The sequence below is a fragment of the Ambystoma mexicanum genome, chromosome 10, assembly GCF_040938575.1.
Source record: "Ambystoma mexicanum isolate Mex_15411 chromosome 10, UKY_AmexF1_1, whole genome shotgun sequence".
Lineage (NCBI taxonomy): Eukaryota > Metazoa > Chordata > Amphibia > Caudata > Ambystomatidae > Ambystoma > Ambystoma mexicanum.
Window position 1 is genome coordinate 665,745,068 of NC_090932.1, and position 13,795 is coordinate 665,758,862.

The window sequence follows — 13,795 nt, forward strand, 5'->3', positions numbered from 1 at the left end:
GGAGTAAATGTGTTCAATAATGATGGGTTTCCATCAGACCATAGCCTGAAATAGCATTACAGTATACGCGATCAAACACAGTCACATTGATTAATAAAACATTGATGATATCTTAACAAAATACTCAGGTGGAAAGTTGAGGGGCACAGCTCCATAACAGTTTTACAGCAGGTTGTAACAGAAGTAAAAATGCAAAATGAATAAAAAGTGGATTTAATGACTTACCACCAACAGAATGTCATAAAATCTGCATGCATGCATGCATTAAAATCCCCATATTGAGGATTTAAATGCAGTATGTACACTAGCAGATCACACGGCTACTGTAAATTCTTTCTCTGTTTAGAAAAGGGTCTCTATTCACCCTTTCCTATAATAAATGATAACGCATGGTGATCCCCATTTTGAAAGTTCCGCTGGGAAATGTTTTTTTTCTCTCTATTGAAGGGAACTGCTTGTTCCCCCTTTTTGTACTGGAAAACAACGTTTTATAACACGGGGGTGGTGTTTTACATCTCCACGTTTGGGGTTGAGGTAAAGGTTGTGGCATTTACAAGGCTGTACTTCATGTTGTAATCCGGCAGTATTTGCTGCAGGTGGTATTCTGTTGGAATGCCACTGGAGGTGCATCCAATCAGGCCTGTAATGTAGTAGATGCTAAAACAGATGTCAATTGTTAAATACTATCCTTTTGGGGGAAATGGGGCTCTGAAATCAGAATATCTGGTTGGCATAGCAACCAGAAATGCCAAGGAATGAGATGGTCAACTCACTAAAATGTATTTTTCCAAGCTCCTCCAATCAGCAGCTTTGTAAAAAAGCAAGTCAGCCGGGCTTTCCCTTTTCCAGTAGCAGAGCGATTTTCCTATTTGGGCTGTTTTTGGGCTACCTTCGATTAACTTTGTGCCCTTTAAATATTATTTTAGAACACAACTGTAATTTACATATATTGAAAAACGTTGTCCCTATGAGCGTTCGGTGTCAGTTTTTATTTGCAGCGACTTGTGTGAACTACGTGAGCACTTCCTGTCTGTGACAAGAGAAGACCACTTCAGAGGCTTCATAAAAACACATCGCCCTGCGGTTCACCTCCCTCAATGAGTCATCTGGACACATTCTCCACGGGTGGCTTCGATGGTAGAGTGCCGGTTTAGCATGCATAAATAGTGGGATCCATACCCGCGTTCCCCAGGAGGGCTTTCTTTTTTTTTTTTCTTGTACATATTTGCACTGCGTGTCTGCTCGAGACATACATGCATGGAGCGTACTGCATGCAATAAATCCATGTCTCCCGCTGTCACGTGGCAGCAGGGCGCATGTGCTGGGTGTATAATGAATCGGAGTCTTGAGCACACGCTGAACAGTTTTGGAAAGCAACGTGCTGTGTACATGCACCATGAACACATGCTATTTTATTGAATTTCAATAGCATACGCGCGAACATGTTCAATCACGGGAACGAGAATGCATGTCACATTGTGGTAAATATGTGTTATTTATAAAATGTGTTCGATTTATAAATAAATCATATTTTTGGTAAATGTGTGAGTCGTAGGCTAGTGTATGGTACTACACCACGTGTTTTCGCCTACCCCCTTCCCCCGTCTCCAATCTCTCAACCCTACCCCATTAGCCACCCTATACCCACTCTCTCTACAACACTCCCTACGAACCCTACCCCACTCGTTCTCCCCCATGCACTCTGCACCAATTCTCTCTACACCTACCCACCATACCCCCACTCTCACTACTCCTACCCACCCACGCTACCTTCACTCTCTACCCTTACCCATTCTAGCCCCACTCTCTCTAAACTCCCACACTCTCTACTCCCGCCACCCTACCCCACTCTCTCTGCCCCAACCATCCTAGCCCCACTTGTTCTGCATCCACCCACCCTGCCCCCACTCTCTCTACAGCCACTGTACCCCACCCTCTCTACGCCCACCTACCGTAGCCTCACTCTCTCTACCCCAACCCACTGATCCTACCCCACTCTCTCTACCCCAGCCCTTTATACTAACCCCACTCACTACCACCCCCCACTCAATCAGCACCCACCTGCGCTACTCCCACTCTCTCTATGACCACCGACTGACTCTACCCTCACTCTCTCTAGTCACACACACCCTACACCCACTCTCTCTAGCCCCACTCACACACACCATGCTCTCCACTCTCTACTCCCACCCACCCTACCCCCCAGTCTCTCTACCCCACCCACCCTACCCCCACTCTCTCTACCCACTCTCTCTACCCCCACCCACCCTATCCCCACTCTGTCTACCCCATCTCTGCTCCCACGCACCCTACCCCCACTCTCTCTACCACCACCCAACCCCCACTCTCACTATAGCCAACCGCCCACCCTACCCCAACCCTATTGGCATTACCAATACTTGTTTAGTATTTCCATCACTGCTGTAATTAGGCCCTTAAAGCGGTTAAAAGGGAGTCACTAAGATTCACTAATCAAGATATTAAAAATAATGTGAATGCTCCGCCTTTTATCCGACCCATTTTTTCTTTTTGGTTTTTGTGCCGGAGCTAACTAAACCTTCAGAATGCTCACTGAGCAGGGGATCTTATTGGCCTAAATTAGTTTGACTGGAGTCACTGCCTAGCAGAAATCTTAGCCCCATTACTTTAGATCTTTCCCTTAAAAATGATGCCCTCTTGTCTGTTTTTCTATGTTATGGTAAAGATTTTCACACCTGGGATGATAGGAAATAACATCTATATTGCTCGGGAACTCATGAAATGCAACTATCCAGCTTCCTCTGGCTCTTTTCCTATGGCTGCTTCCATGTGGCGATCAAGAGAGATTATAATGGAAAAAATAGTATGGCAGTGATGGTATAATGATAGATTCCTCACTGGTTTGGCCACCTCATACCTGTCAAGCCAACCACAAGCATCAAACCACCTGCAACAGAGTCGCCGACTTGCTGAGATTTGGTCAATAAAAAATAATGGCCGACTAAGTCAGGCTTTAATGCAGACTGGATGAATGAAGAAATGAAGAGGGCCCGGTAACTCTGACAAGCAAAAAAGATATGTACGTTGTACTCTTTCGGACAGAAACAAGCGAGGAACTTGTGCTGCTTTTCATGAAAATGCAAATAACCTGCATTCTAATTGTATTCTACCAACCGAGCCAAATAGCGCTGCAGGGAGACTGTTAATCTTGCACCGAATGTATTTGTATTCCAGTAATACTAATGATAGCGGTCTTCAGGCCAGATTCCACGCGCTACTGAGCTCCGTGACAATAGGTGGTATGTTTACCAGATCTAATGGGACTCCATTCGTGACCTCGGTAGGATGAATGGCTGAGTCGGCCATGCCGGTATTCAAGCACACCAACTGCAGCTAGCCACATAGCTCAAGCACATGTCTAACTGGTGAGCTATACCCGACCACCCCTCACTGATCTCACTGCTAGAGTTATGGGGGCACGAGAGAGGTTACCCCGCTACCACCTCATGGAATATGCAGTATCAATCTTCGAGCCGGGCTGGCCTGCCTCTGGACACACAACCCTCTAGACGTCTGTGTCTGCCTGCTGGCAGTATGGCATAACCATAACCCCTGATTGCCTATATTGTATTTCGGAGGTAACTGTGTTTTATTTTTTAAATACCTCTATTGTGAGTTGTTTCATTATTTATGTGTGCGCTGCTTTGAATGCTGAATTAATGGCAAACAAAATGCGCAGTCAATTATTTTTTCAACAATTCTTTATTTATTTTTTTATTTAACTTTTTAATATCCAGGCTTTGGTTGATTATTTCAATCACGCATTGAACCCAACACAACGGTTCTTCGTCGTATCACCTAGGAGCACTTCCAAGAGCGTTGTGTCCCATTGACAATAATCGCAACGCCCTGCGCAACGCGAAAATGAACAGAGCTAAAATAGAAAAGTGATAATTATGATATCTTAAGGTGCGCGAAGTGTGGAATATTCTATTGCAGGTCTGCAGGCCTAGGGAGAGAACCGCAACACTTTGTGACGCCAAGTGCGACGTTAGCATTTCTATTATGGGCTGGCAAGAAGGTGACTGCACTGTAGTACCATTTTGCCTGGAAGAAAAAGATTGCTTTAAATAAAATTGACATTTTCCTTCAGTGGAAACGTCGCCAAACCGTTGTTAAACAACATTTCGCAATTGCAGCCTCTATGCCGTTAGATCAAAAACTTCTTTTGACTGTCTGAACTTCAGTGCTTTATATTAATAAATAATCAGAGGGAACTTAGAAGAAAAGTAAAACGTGGTTTGGGTATTTGATCAGACCCCCAGTGATATAATATGATATTTATAACACGCTCAATACCCAGAGGTTTCTAAGCGCAACCCGTGTTGCTTTGTGTCGTCTTGTTTCAAAGGCGAGCACGTTGCACCAGAGCTATCCTCCCAAGACTCGAGACTACCACATGTTATTCTTGCAGAAGGCCTCTGCACAGAAAGGAATCTCGTGATCAATTACATGCAGTCCTCAATATAACGAAAGGCTTCCATAAATCGCTTCAAAATGCACATTATGTAAATCACCTGGGCAGAGCAGGGAATTCACATTCCATCCCAAACATAGGAAAGCCCCATGACATCATTCATATTTTTACAGATGTACCATTTACGAGAATGCACATAGACACACATTTTGGGGTGGAGGGTGTTAGACGGATGCCAGGAAAGGCAGAGGCAGAAACACACCTGGTGTTGATGAGTGCAGGTCGGAAGTACCCTTTACTGTGCGCCAAGGTGGAGACGCGTCTGTGTTCTTTGTTGATTGGTATACCAGTGGATGGTTCCCCATACAGCGTTCCCCAGGTTGCCAAGTAATGATTGTGGTGATGGGTGAGGGTTGTTCATAGCAGAGGACACGTAGGAGTCAGCTGGGCATGTAAGACCTCTTAGGACAACTGAACAAGGTGGCACAAGAACTTGCACGATTTTGGTGGAGATTGGTTAGTAGGGAGGTGGGAAACCAAAGGAGGAGGATGGGGGCAAAGTTTGTCATTTCTTGGGATTTGGTTGTGGTGTTAGATGTGGTGAGGAGTTGAGGGGTATTAGAGTCACAAGACAGGTGATTATGAGTTGACATATATCCTTCAAAGGTAACCTCCTATGAGCCTCCTTGTAGTTTCCCCGTAAAAGCGGCCCAACTCTGGAACTCCTTGCCCCCATCACTTAGAGAAGACCAATCCTAGCTGAACTTCACATCAAATATTATCACATGGCTCAAATCCTCTTACCTGTAAACCTGGCGGTATTATTTTCCACCCTATGCCTCTGCAACCAAAATGTAACCTAGTACTACCTACTCCTGATCCGTTGCAAAAAAATGCAAATTTATATATTGTGTATCGTGTGTCATATTGGTAACCCTTCGTTCCTCTAGTCATCATAGATCTATGTATGTACTTTATTTCACTCCATGTAACTGTACTTTATTCCATGGAACTGTATTTCATTCTCTGTAACACTGTAACTAAGCTTTGCATATTCTTGTAACTGTTGCGCCCTGATACCACCGGTCTGGTGCGCATGGTCTGGTGCGCATTACAAATAATAAAACAAACAAACAATCACCAGAAGTAAAGTCCTCAGGGTATTAGGATGAGTCATGATAGAGCTCTAATGTGGATATAACGTAGTGTGATTCAATGACCTATGATCAATATTCAGGAGGAGATTGCTGGAGGAAGCGGATGGACTTTACTGAGAAAGGGCTTAAAGGAGGAAGAACGCAGAGTAAAGTCTGGTAGTGGGTGGGAGGGATCTGCACTAGTGGGTTCAGTGGTGTAGTCTCGGGATTGGGAGTTGCCCTGCTCGTGATGGTCTACTCTTGGTTCCATCAAGGCTTTGACCAGGGGTTCGAGGTGTGTTGTCCATTGTGGTTCCTAGATTCCTTCTTGCCATAAAAGGCAGAGGGCAGCGGCCAATCTCGTCTGGCCAAGGGATTGTGCTGGTGTTGACAGTGGTTGGGTTGCAGAGCATCAGTGTATTTTGGTGAGGTTCAGTTTTAGTCAGTTGGCTGTCATCCACAAGTCCACAAGTGCAAGGCATGTTGTGATGTCTGGTGCACGGGTGTGAAGGTCCTTTATTTTTCAGGTGTTCTTGGATATGCCAGATCTTGTTGTCAGAGTGTCTAGCAATCTGGTGGAATAGTTCTTGGGTTGAATTGGAGTTGTGCAGCATACTGATGGTTTTTATTTAATTATTGGATGATTCTGAACATTTCCTTTTAGCTGTGTTCCACAGACTCAATGCATTCGGGGTAGTGAGCTTTCTTGGCTTTGATGATCTCTGACATATAGAAACGTAATGGCTGCTGGTCAGCCAATTTGCTTGTCAGAAGATCGTTTTTACTCCACATTGTCTTCTGTTTACAATTTTGCTTTTTCAAACCACTTAGCCTGGGTGTGAACTATTAAGGCAGTTTCTTACTTTGAAATATTTTGAATGGTTTCACCAGCACGAAGGTGTCTAGTGTCGAAGAGATCCAGTCATTGATGTTATGGTGTTCTGGGTCTGGAGTGGTGGTATGTCCATCAACGTACAGACTTCATGTCTTTATCTTGCCATTAAAGTGTTGATTTCCATGCTCTTGTCCTCGCCAATGGGCTTGTGAAGGGTGCCACGAGTGAGGGTGACCCTGTGAATATTGTGAAAGGTATTGATAGGTAGTCACCCTATGATATGATACGATAGTCTATTTATATAGCGCCTATACATAATGTGTTTCAAAGAGCTTCAAGGCAAGGGAAGGAACAAGGAAAAATACAATGGCATTCTTACATGTCATGAACATTAAGGATGTGAAATTAACTATCGTACTCGTCCTGACGACATTTCAGATAGTGCAAGCGCTAAAACATAGATAAGGAAGGAAGGGGGAGAGTGGGTAGGAAATGGAAACAGACAGATGACTACCATACTAGGCCTGATGACATTTCTGGTAGAGCCGGAGAAAACAAAAGGTGAGGGAGAGGGGTGCAGAAAGGGAGGGGAGGAACAAAACAAGCGACTATCGTACTAAGCCTGACGACATTTCATATCAGGTGGTGGGGGAGCGGTGGGGGGCAAGTAAGGAGGGAGAGGAGACAGACAATGTTGCTATCATACTCGCTAGGAGATATTTAATAAAGAACAAAGAATGAATGCAATTTCATTTCAGAAGATGCCATCAAATGTTTAGCCAGCAGCAGTGTGGGCAGATCCCCTAACCATTTGCTTTCAGTGGAGTGTGGCAGGATTTGCTTCTAGGTATTTAGCTAGAGGGTTGTCTCCTTTCTCGAACCTGACATTGCAATCTCTGAGACTGGTGAGGCATTAACAATACACCGAATGGTTGGCGGATGCTTCAGCAGGCTTGTCTGCAAACAGTGAGCTATAGGAAGGAGGTCTGTAAATCCATATGAAGCTTAGCGAAGAAGTGTGGGACATGAGCCGGTGAGTGTGAGTGACTCGCAGTCTGGGATGTTGTCAATTGAAGGTGTTGTTACTCTGAAGGTGTCACTATGGACTAGTGCTATACTCCCTTCTATTCTATTGGAGCGAGTTGCACAATGTATCTTGTAACCTGGTTGAAAACTCTCTTGGATAACCAGAGATTGGTTATTGGAAAACTGCATTTCCATTATGAAGAGCAGGTATATTTTGTTCTGTGAGAGAATGCAGAAGATGTTGGTGGAGTGTTAAGAGACAGAGCAAGGAGGAGGCATCTGGTACCTATCATTTGGGATTTAACTACAGTAATTGCTGGAAAGTTGTTGGGCTGTTTTGGGCTGCTTCCTGTGATTTCCTGTGATTCCAGCAATGGTGCTTTCAGAATCAGAGAAGCTGAGGAGATTCCTTGTGGGGTTTGGCTTCTTCTGTGTGGTCTCCCTGAGGATGAGGGTTGGGAGATTGGGGTGCCAGGTGAAACGTGGTATAAGATCGACTTCTCCCCGCAGTTACAGTCGTATTGCAGACAGAATGTTTGCAGAGTTGAGTGAAGACAATGGTGCTGAGACAGTGGGCTAGGCTCTGTCTCTTAGCAATGCTTGATTTGTGTAACTAGTATCAGGTGGGTACTCAGGAGGTATCTCGAGATGCAGGTTGTTACCAGTTTGTTGAGGTTAGACAGCATTATTTGTTTAGTGTCTCTGGTTGACTGGTCTGCGGGCAATGTTATGGCTGATTCCGACTCCTTCCTTCTCCTTCCATCCTTTCTGGTTCTATCTTTGCAGTTTCTAGGCATCATGTTGGTGGAGTTTAGTAATGTTGCAGGGAGAGGGGTAAAGTAGCAGGGGAAGTTGGAAGGGGGATCAGAAGATCTGAGGAAAGATTAAGCGCAGTGATATGTACTCTCTATTTCTGTAAAAACAGACCCAAAGATGTGGTTTGCTTGTTGGCGTGTACATCTCCAGGTTTGAGATGATGATGAAAAGTACTGGTTGTTATGTGTTTAAGTTGTAGCACCGTGCAAGAAATTGATCTATGTAATTGATGTGCAAGCAGAGACAGACAAAGTTAACCAGCTGTGTCAGGCACACAGACATAGTCTAGCGGTGTGTTAGGTGAATATATGGGTGACGAAGGGCAGTCTAGCTCTGACCTGGGAATGCCTGCAGCTGCAGTACACAATCTATTTATGTGCAAGGTAGAAAAGCAATGGAAAAAAACAGCCTGTCTATGTGCTAGGTCTGTAGGTAGACATAATGATCAAGAAGCATACTGGCAAAATATGAAGACAAAAGAAACAGTTTTGCTTAGAGCTACGTGAGTGGTCCAATGCAGTGGACAAGCTATAAGCTAAGTATGCCAACAGACACAGTGAGTTGTATGTAATTACAAATAAACTAGAAATGTACCATGTAAGCATGCAGATGCAAACACGAACAGTCAGGTATAGTGTTAGGTGGATAGGTAGGCACAATAAGGAACTCTGTTTGTGCTAGATAAGTCAGCTAGCTCGGGAGGATAGCTCAGGGGCAAAGCGCTCGCCTTGGAAGCAAGGTTTGATCACAGGTCCACGCTTAGAAACCTCTAGGTATTAAGCATGTTATAAATAACTAATTAAAAGAAAATAAAAAAAAGCTATCATCTAATAATGCATAAATATACAGTGAAATGATTAAGATGCACACTCGGTGTGTATCTAGCCACTATGAAGAAACAACCTTCCTTGGTGCTAGGTGAGTATATGCAGCCAGATAGAGTGGGATAGTCTAGTTCGGTGCACAGTGGAGTTAACCTAGAAATGTGTTGAGTATGCAGACATACAAAGTGAAACTAGTCGTAGTGTACTCAGTGAAATATGCAGACACAGAGATCAGTATCACCGAGTATTAGGTGAATAAGTAGGTGTAATGAAATCATTTAGCTGTGTGATGGTTTTTGCAGAGTGAGTTCAGGATTAATGTATCTACGTGCTAGCTATAATTGCAGACACAAAGAGACCGCCAAGTTATGCGCTGGTTCCGTTGCTTGTGTGCTGTTGTGTCCTAGGTATATCGGCAAGTAGGGAAAAGTGGTCTATCTATGCGCTGAGTGAGTAGGCATGGACAATGGGCAAACTCTCTATGTGCTAGGTATGCATGTGTCATAAAGGAACAGTCTAATAATGTTCTAGGAAGCTAGGCAGACACAGTGAAACTGATGAAAACTATGGGGGGTGTTATACGGTCAGGCGCTATTAGTTAGTCTAGCTTATAGTTTGATATGTAAGCTAGGGCTATCTACTTCAGTGAACACTGAGTCAGGTGTGTGGGGTATTTTAAGCACACAGTGTCTTGCAGGCAGACATATTAACACGCTGTCTGGTTAAGAGTCAGGAAAGGCAGGCACTTAAGAAGAAGTAGCCTAGCTATAAGGTAGATTTGATATCCTGGTCAGTAGTTGTTAAGCTTAAAGGCAAGCAGTGGGAATGTGCTAAGTTTTTGCCATCCAGGAAGATAAGTTTAGGAATAGTCTGTTTGATTGATGTGCACAAGTCAGGGTGTGATAGTCATGATTGACAGCTCGAGTGCTCCAGGTACAGAGCAGAGTGTCTAAAGAGTGGTGTACTAGTATTTTAGCAAGACTTATAGTTGGGCAAGAAATATGTACATTCAATTGATTAATCTCATATGATCCTTGATTCTTCTCTCCGTGGATAGGATCCACCAGTGACAAGGCTGAGGTGCCAGGCAAACAGGAGGAACCCTTACACTCTACCCTTACCCAGCTACCTGGCCAGAGCTGCCTTGGGAGGCTTTCTTAAATGTTTAATGTTCTGGGTCACATGACCCAGTAGGAGCACCTAACTGGGCCACAGGAGGCCTGCGAGTGGAACAGGAGTCGGGTATAAACAAGGAGGACCTGAGACGATGGGGCAACAGGATCAGAAATCGCTCTGTGAACAGAACAGAGGGGAAGTGGGTGGGGAGGACAAATAGGAAACACAAAAGGCTTGGTGGGGAAAAGGTTTTCTTACCTGAGATGGTGCTTGCATAACCCAAAGCTTTGTGCCGCACAATGTCTAAGTGTGGAAGGCTGGGGGAGGCAGGTTTGGTGTGCATTACAGTTCTGAGTCACATGACGAGAAGGAACACATCGCTGGTCTGGCGGTGGAAAAGGAGGTGGGCACAAATAAGGAGGATCTGAGGGAAAGAGGGAAGGGGTAGAAAACGCCCCATGCACAGACGGGTAGGAGATGAGGAGGACAAAGCGGAAACACAAAGGGCTTGGTGGAAGAAAGAGTTTTTTACTTGAGAGGGGGTGCTTGCAAACTCTGAGGCTTTGAGTGACATGGCGCCAAAGCAAGTTGTGTGTGGTTGTATTGACTTGGTTGTTTGGTGTGTGGATGGATAGATGAATGAATAGGTGAATTGTGCATGTGTATTGATGATTTGGTTGATGAATGGGTGTGTTTTAGTGCGTGAGTGCATGGATAGTTGGAAATTGGATGAGTGAGTTTCTGTGTGAAGACGTTAGGGGCTGCAACGGTGAATGGTTGTTTTTGTGCAAATTGATGAATTAGTGAGTGCACTGGGGTGAATGTGTGTGTGTTGTTTGTGTGCACCTCTGTGGGTGTATGTGGGTGTGTGTGTGTGTGTGTTTGTGTGTATGAAAGTATGTTTTAATGGATGAATGGATGTAAATGTTTTGGAAGAGTGTGGATGCGTTAATAGGTTGATGGATTGATTGGTGGGCTGATCAATGAATAGACAATGTAATTTGGGTGTGTAGCTGGATAAATGCTGAGATCGAGGGGTAGTTCAGTTTGTGTTTGTGTGTATGTGTGCAAATGAATCTTTGTGTACAGGAATAGTAAGGAATGGATGATGGGTTTGGGTGGATGGATGGATGGACGGACGGACGGACGGACGGACGGACGGACGGACGGACGCACGGACGGACGGACGCACGCACGGATGGATGGGTGGATGGATTGATCTATGGATGAGGTTTTGTGTGTGGAGTAATTAGTTGGTGTGAGTTTGTGTGTGGATCCTTAACTGAGTGGATGGTTGGATGATGGATGTATGAATGGATGGATGACTGGATGGATGTATAAGATGTTTTGTGTGAATGCATTATGAGTGAATGGTTGAGTGACCTATTGTGTGGCTGTTTTAGTAGGAGGAAGGGTTGATTACTTATTGTGTGAATGCACTGGTGGGTGGATTGATGAAATCGTTTTTGTCTGTTACATGTGGTTGAGTTTGTATGTTCTGATGTATCAGTGCATGGATGTGTGGTTTATATGCATGTGTAGGGATACTCTATTTGCTGGATGAATTGATGGAAGTTTGGATGGGTGTGTGCATATGAATCATTGTGAATGCATTAGCTGGTGAACAAATCAGTGAGTTTCTGTTTGTTGATGTGTTATTAGGTAGATGGATTATAATTCTTTTACATGTAAGGATGTATATGTGTATGGATGTGGTAGATGATTGATGGATTATTGGAGGGGTGAATGTGTTTGTGTGAGAAGTGTTTGGGTGAATTTGTTTAAGCCAATGGGTGATGAGTGGTGAGTTTGAGTAAAGGGATGAATAGGCAGAGAGGATGAGAGAGTTTCTGTGTGTGTTTGTGTGTGAGACAGAGAGAAGGGGAAAGAGAGAAAGAGAGAAGGAGAGAGGGAGAGAGAGAGTTTAGTTTAGTTTAGTTTAGTTTAGTTTAGTTTAGTTTATTTATTTGTAAAGCGCACCTAACCCTTGGGTAACTGGGCGCATGTACTTGATACATGGTTACAAAGCAATCCGCATGACATTCAGGTAGAATACAATCAGAGATGATATACAGGTAGAATACAATGGCAGGCCGACTTGGAGTTACAGAATAGGCGGCGTACAGATCAATACAGGTAAGTGCTATAATTGCCAGTGGTTACAGTTACTTAACAGTGCAGGAGTAAGAGGGGAGAGGCTGTTAATAAGTCTTGTCTGTAAACCAGAGAGAAAGAGAGAGGGGGGAGAGAGAGAAAGCCAAATGGCAAGAGAGGAACAGAGAAAGCAACTGAGAATAGAGTTTTTGTGTGTATATCTAGTGGATGGATAGACAGATATATGAGTGGACAGATGGATGGAGCAATCCCATGTAAGCCAGATGCGGGAATTACAGATGGAATATTGTAATAGCGATAAAAGGGTGTAATTTTAAGGTGTAGCTTAAAAATTAAGTATGATAATTTTTGATCAGACTTCAATTATTATACATAGAAAAAGAGGTACGGGCCCCTCTCTACGAGAATGAACACGGCCCAATGCCCTTTTCAATGGGGAGGTGCCCAATCAAGAGTCTGCAGCCAGAATTGTCTAGCATTTCTGTGCTGCACTGCCCTTGTGGGTGGGACAAAGACTGATATGCAAATAGACATTCCTCCTCTGTGAAAGGAACAGTGAGCTAAAATCTGGTTGTAGACTGGGCACCTTCCCTTAGAACAGGGTTTTTGTCCGTGTTTGTTTTCGGTACAGTGGCTCCCAGACCTCTTTGTGCACTTTTAGAAACTTTGGGTGTCACCTTAAGTTACACAGGGTAATCTCGACGTGGACCCCTTGCTCACTGTGCTCAGATAGGCACAGCTCCACCCCACTGATGAAGCCTGACTCGGCCGAAACACGTGTCTGGGGTTGCTGTTGGTACTCTTGTTCAGAGGAGAATTGCATAGCATTTCGGTACTGGACTGCCCAAGTGGGTGGGACCAGACTGATATGCAAATGGATATTTCTTCTCTGTGAAAGGTACAGTGAGCTAACACGTGGTTGTAGACCATTCTTCCATTCATTTGACGTGGTGTAGTGTCTGTGTGTTTCACATTTCTATGACTTGTTAAGTGGGTGGGACCAGACTGATATGCAAATGGATATTTCTTCTCTGTGAAAGGTACAGTGAGCTAACACGTGGTTGTAGACCATTCTTCCATTCATTTGACGTGGTGTAGTGTCTGTGTGTTTCACATTTCTATGACTTGTTAAGTGGTATGTTTATCAATGTTTTATAATAAGTGCACTGCATCACAGCACTAGAATTATTCATCATCATATAAACTGTATTTGGAAATCAAACATTTCCTTTGAAGTCTTACAGTATTACAAATATAACACAAATATGTTAAATAAAATCACACAAAAGCATCAAAATGGGTCTATAAAATATGCTTATAAAAGCTGGTATCAGTGCAATAAATTCATATTCTTACATCTGAAGAACCATGCACAATCAATAAAACTGACAACTCCCAGCATTACATTTTGGTAGGTAGCCCTTTTGAAAAGTGTCAAAACCCTCCAACGTATTTACAAGTTGGTAATGGG